This window comes from Macaca nemestrina, chromosome 8 (assembly GCF_043159975.1).
Source record: "Macaca nemestrina isolate mMacNem1 chromosome 8, mMacNem.hap1, whole genome shotgun sequence".
In the NCBI taxonomy this organism is placed as follows: domain Eukaryota; kingdom Metazoa; phylum Chordata; class Mammalia; order Primates; family Cercopithecidae; genus Macaca; species Macaca nemestrina.
In genome coordinates, this window is record NC_092132.1 from 54,567,588 (window position 1) to 54,573,647 (window position 6,060).

A 6,060-nucleotide genomic window follows, 5' to 3' on the forward strand; every position below is an offset into this window, starting at 1 on the left:
GGTCCTGCTTAGGGGCAGAACTCACGTCTTCTGAAGGGAAGGAGGAAGATCCTCTCTCTCTTCCCTGGTAGCTGGAGCACAGGCTGAGAACTAGGCTCAGCTGAAAGGACTTCACATGTGTGTTTAAATCTGAATCAAGGGACATGCAGGGAAGTTTATCAATGGCAGTAGACACTCACAGTGTAGTGTTGAGTGTGACCACAGTGCCAGGGGAGCCCTGAAGATGAATTAATCAAATGGATAATGGCACCCTGTGATTTCAGCAGCCCTGTCCTCCAATCTTGATCTTGGCTTTCTGCCAACTTCCTGAGAGATCTAGTATCCTTCCAAAACTTTCTTTTCTGTTTTACCTTAGTCAAAGTTAGTTTTTTATGTTTGGACTCTGACAGATAAATTCAATCGAAATTTCTAGTGTTAAAGAAGGCCATAGTTAACTCATTGGAAATAACTGGTTAAAAAATTTAATTCTCTTCAGACATTTATTGATTGCTTGCTTCAATCCAGGCAACTGACGGGCAAAATGGGGAAATGATAAAAAGAACTGGCCTTGCCTTTGCAGAAGATACAGAACTTAAGGAAACTCTATTTTAATAGATAATTTTAATGCAATGAGACAAGAGTAACACCAGATGTTTGCAGTGAAGGCTGAGGCAGAACAGAAAGACTTCTCCCCATGAGTGCCTATCCTGTGTGACCGTTTCATCTAACTGAAGAGGGCAAAATTAGGACTCAGGAATAGTAAGTGCCATGGGCCAAAATTATTAACTAATAATGGTGATTTTCCTATGAACTATTTTACCCTGAGATACATTTTTCTGTTATGCCACTGTGCGCTACTGGCTTACTCAACTTAGAGCTCTTCCATCTTGAAAAGAAAAAAAAGAAATCCTCACTGCCTAGTATCCTCCCTTAACCATATGTGTTGTTATAGTTAGTGTTCCCTGTCTTTACCTTTCTCACAAGCAAAATTTCTCATCTGTAAAAACAAGAATGAGGTATTGTGTGCATAGAGCTTAGTAAACAGTAGGCAGAGAGAAGGAATTCAACAGTTAGTCACTGTTTTCCCTACCAGCACCACTGCTTTGCAACCATGTTGTTAAGAACAGAGAGGCTTCACGTAAGGTACTCAGTAGGGTATGGTGTCTGGAACATGGGGGTCTGGTAAGCAGTGGCGGTAACTATGACCAAGACATTGCTGTCTACAGCCCCGGACGCTACAGATTTTTCCCTCCTTCTTGAAATTCTTGCGTTTTCTTTCTAATCATGTTCCTCCTACTCTACTTAGTCTTCATGGAGTCTCCTCATTCTTCCAGCCTTCTAGACGTTACATTTTCTAAATTGTACCCTTACTTCATCTATTCCCTTCCCATTCTTGCTGTCTTTCTTTCCTCCATACACTGATATTACCCAAGCCCATGATTTTTCATCTGTAGGCTGATGACTATGTAGATTCATATTTCAGTCTGACTGCTATATATCTTCTTATGAATGTTTCTTAGGCATTTTGAATTGAGCATGTCTAAAAAGGAATTCATCATTTTTCCTAATTATTTTATGCTCCATCACTTGTTGAATAACATCAGCCTTCACCAATTCATCCAAAAGAGAAACCCCGAAATAATCTTGGACTCCTTCCCTCACTGTTCTTCACCCGACCTTTATCCCATCCTCATCTCTCTCTAATCAGTTGCAAGGGATATCTTTGGAATCACTCCTCTCCTCTCCATCTCTTTTGCCACTATGATACCAAAAAACTGTCATCTCTCACCAGGGGTATTGCCCAGCTGCCTGTCTGATTTATCTGTCTCCGATCTGGCTTTCTTCTCATCTGTACTTTATCCTTTCCACAGAGTGAGGCTTCTAAAATGCACATCTAAGCATAGCACACACCTGCTTAAAATCCTTCGGAGGCTCACTGGAGCCTTTAAAATAAAATCACCTTTTCTGTGTCATCTCTTGCCTTTCTCTCTCTGCCTCCTTCCCAGCCTCAACATTCTGGCCACACAGAATTACTGGAGTGGCATGGAGTGGTTGAGCAGGCAAATTATGATATTCAAAGCCTAGCCTAGCTTCTTACTATATTTGGATAATACTAAGGCATGTTATTTAGCCTCTGTTTTTCTCAACTCTCAAATAGAAATAAGAATGGTATCTGCTGCACAGGGTTTAGATGAGAATTCAGTTAAATAATGTATGCAAGACACTTAGCACAGAACCCTGCATAAAAATAATGGCAGAAAAAAAAGTGTCTATTTATCATTACTTGTAGGTCCCTTGATGTGCACTGCTCTCCCATGCTCCTGGGCCATTGCCCTTGGCATTATCTGCCTAGAATATATGTGTTTCTTAATCATGTGGCCCATCACTTAGTTGGCTTTTTAAGAATCAGCTCAGACATCTTTTCCTCTGCAGAAGAGCCTCCTCCCTGCTCCATCCCCACCAATCCCCTGGGCTGGAATGGTTTCTCCTCTTCCTTGTTTCCATAGCACTCTCTGCGTACCCCTTTCATGTCCCTTATCACATTTTTAAAAATGATTTTTTAGTATCTTCTCTGCCTGCCTGTCTGAACTCTGAGATGCTTCAGAGTGGGAACTCTATTTCTCGTCTGTATCTTGTGCCTGGTATATTGCTACACACATGGTAGGCACTCAATAAATGTGGAATGAATGAACAAAGGAAGGAAAGGTGAAATAAATCTTATACTGAACATAGGCATCACAGTAAGAAATTGAATGATGTTAGCTTCTTCCTTGTCATAATGTCCAGTGACATGAATTGATGATTAAAAAGATACAGAGACAAAGCAGAGAGGCCTCAAAATCTGGTGAAAGATTTATAAGCATCAGCTTCTAGAGGTGGGCAGAGCTGAGAGCTGGGTCACCAAGTGGCAGATTAAGGATGTACTTAGGGAAACAAAGTGCAGGAACCCCTGCCTCCCCCAAAAAGAAAGGTTAGACTTTGATGAATTAAGCTACCATTTCACAGTCAGAAAATGCAGAAAACAGCTATTGTAATTTTGCATCTACTTTTTTTTTTAAATTAAGGATTGTAGGGAGATGTAGGGAGATGGAAGAGAGAATCTGGCAGCTCTGTATAGAGGCCCTAAGGGTTTTGCCCAGGTCGTAACAAAAAGGCCTAATTTATTTCAGACTTGGCCTATTCACACTGATGTGGACATTTAGGAATCTCACAGTAAAATTCCTAAGGATGTGTTACTAAACCCTGGGGAATCATTAGGAGGAAATGCAGTAGGGGCAGGATTGGGGACCCACATCCAGCTTTGCCATGCCAGCCACTGAGCCATGGGCAAGTCACTTAACCTGTCCAAGCCCTAATTTTCTTTCTAAAGACTATATAAAACTTCATAAGACTTTGTGGGATTCGTGAGAATGGGTGAAGATTTCACTGTGAATACCCTATGGGCAGCCCCTGTCTGTTTTGTTCATTGTGTCCCAGCTCTCAGTGAATACTGGTTGAATAAATCAGCAATCCATGCACAGTAGGATCATCATTATGTGTACAGTATCATGAACTTTATTAACCTCAAAGAGACGTAAAGAGAGGGAGGTGCATGATACTGTGAATGCCATAATGTGCCCACTCTTCACCTTGGCAGGCGTTATGGTAGTCATGACTTTCTTCATATGCCTGCAATTATCGAGAGGATAAAACCACCCAGTTCCACCGTGGTTTCCATTTTCTGCTCTTGGTTGTTCCTTTATATATACAAAGGGGCTTCTGTAATGCGTTTGATATTTCCCTTAAAAAGTGCAAATTAGCTTCTAATTAGGGAAATACATATAAAACAGATGGACCACTTAACAATTTCTCTAAACAGAACCCCTGAAAGCTAAAATATGTTACTTAGCTTGTGAGTGAGCCAAGGTTATTTGAAAAAAATTTAAAGTGATTTTTAAACTAGATTTATTAAACTGCTTTTCACTCCACAAGTTGGAAATCATATTCTTCTATTCATGCAGCTATTCTTCAGAATAGCTGAAGTAGTAGACATTTTAGAACCAACAACATAAACCTGTTATAATATTTTTTAAGAACAAAACTAGTCCTTTTGGATCATAGTTGACCCTTGAGGTGAGTAGATTCAATCCTTTGTAGGTACTATATAAAATACAGAATTTTATTTACATCTTTGCAACTGTTTTCCAAGAATTTATTTTACAAAAGCAATTTACAGACTGAATTACACTTGGCAAAATTCTCAGAGCTTAACAACAGCAGTGACTTCCTCCTTCCAATTTCCTTCCCCGCTTCAAATTTGTCTGTTGGGGGAAAAAAAAAGAAAGGAGAAAGTTTTGGCTTAAAAGGATTAACACTTTAAAAATTAACAATACCAATCATTTCAAAAATAAAAGAAAACTTCTAAGTAATCATGAAGTTCTGCCCTACTAGCCTTAATTGATACTTAATGTCTAAGAAGTTGGACTTTTAAAATTCTTTTAAGTGAACTGCCCATCTTCCAGTTGGCAAACTTGCTTTAGGTTTAAAAGGATTCCCTAATGTCACTGGATTCTCTTTGATTGTTGCTACTAGAAGACATTGTATTAATCAGCTCAGGCTGCCATAACAAAATACCACAGAGTAGGGGACGGAAACAACAGAAATTAACTCTCTCACAGTTCTGGAGGCTGGGAAGTCCTAGATCAAGGTGTCAGCTGATTTGGTTCCTGGCAGGAGCCCTCTTCCTCTCTTGTAAACAGTTACCTTCTTGCTATACCTTTACATGACCTTTTCTATATGTGTGTGTGGAGAGAGAGCTTTTGTGTCTCTTCCTTTTCTTGTTAGGATATCAGCCTTATTGGATTAAACCTCCACCCTTGCAACCTCATTTTAACAAATGAATTTGGGTGGTGGGGTGGCGAAAAATCCAGTCCATAACCGTCATCATTATAATGTGAAATTCTGAGAAAGAGAGAATTAGGTCTTACACAGGCTCTTTTACTTCTGAACTATGTGTCCTTAGGTCAATCATTTATCCTATCTGTGCCTCATTTCTTAATCTGTAAAAATGGTGATAAAGCACTTACTTCATGGACAGTTGTGAGGATTAAATGAAATATCTCACTTCTGGCTCAAAATGATTGCTCAGTAAAGTTCATTATCATTAATTTATGTAATAAGCAATTTTATAAATCTCTTTGTAATGCCTTGTGAATATGAGCAAGAGAACAGGACACACTTTGATGAACACTTTCATCTTTTTATTTTTAAAGAAGAGTAAGAATCACCTTTGATTTCCTTCAACTCTCACAAATCTGATCATCCACAAGGTCTTGTGAATTTGAACACATAAATAGTTCTGAAATGCACAGCCATCTACCTGCCTGAATTTCTGCCCTACTTCACCTCTCTGAGTATCTCAACTCCAGAGTTATAGCCTCCTCCTGAAATACCTGACCTCTCATAGTTCCTTTCCCTATTAATGTCACAGTCAGAGCAACAATCTTGAACATACTATCTCATTTTTTACTCTGTTCATAAATGTTCAGTGGCCACCACTGACCTTGAGACTGAGTCCAAATATCCATTGTGTTGCTCTCAAGACTGTGCAAAATCTGGTTGCCTCTCTCCCCATGAGCCCACTTTCCAGACACAGGCTCATACATGCCTATGCACACACATGTACACATATACTTACCTTCACATGCACACACACACAAGACTTTGGGAAGAAAGATCACCAAAATACAAAACATTAGTGGCCATTTTATCTGGATGAAAGTGTTTAAAGTGACTTTTGACCTTCTTTCTAAATATTTTTCATGTTTAAAAATTACAACAAATGATTGCATACATTTTATAATCAGAAATATTGCAGTTATTTATATTTTTAAGCATTTCACCTTAAGAGAGATGTTCATATTATGATACCATAGCACTTGTCATAAATAAGAAGAGAATAATTTTCATTTTGGGTCTGCTTTCCTCTAATAGATCCATTGTGACTCTAACCTCAAAAGATTTGGTATGTATATCAACACCCTATAACATTACTTATGATTTTATTATCACACATGAATTAATTTCATTCGCTCTGAAGCA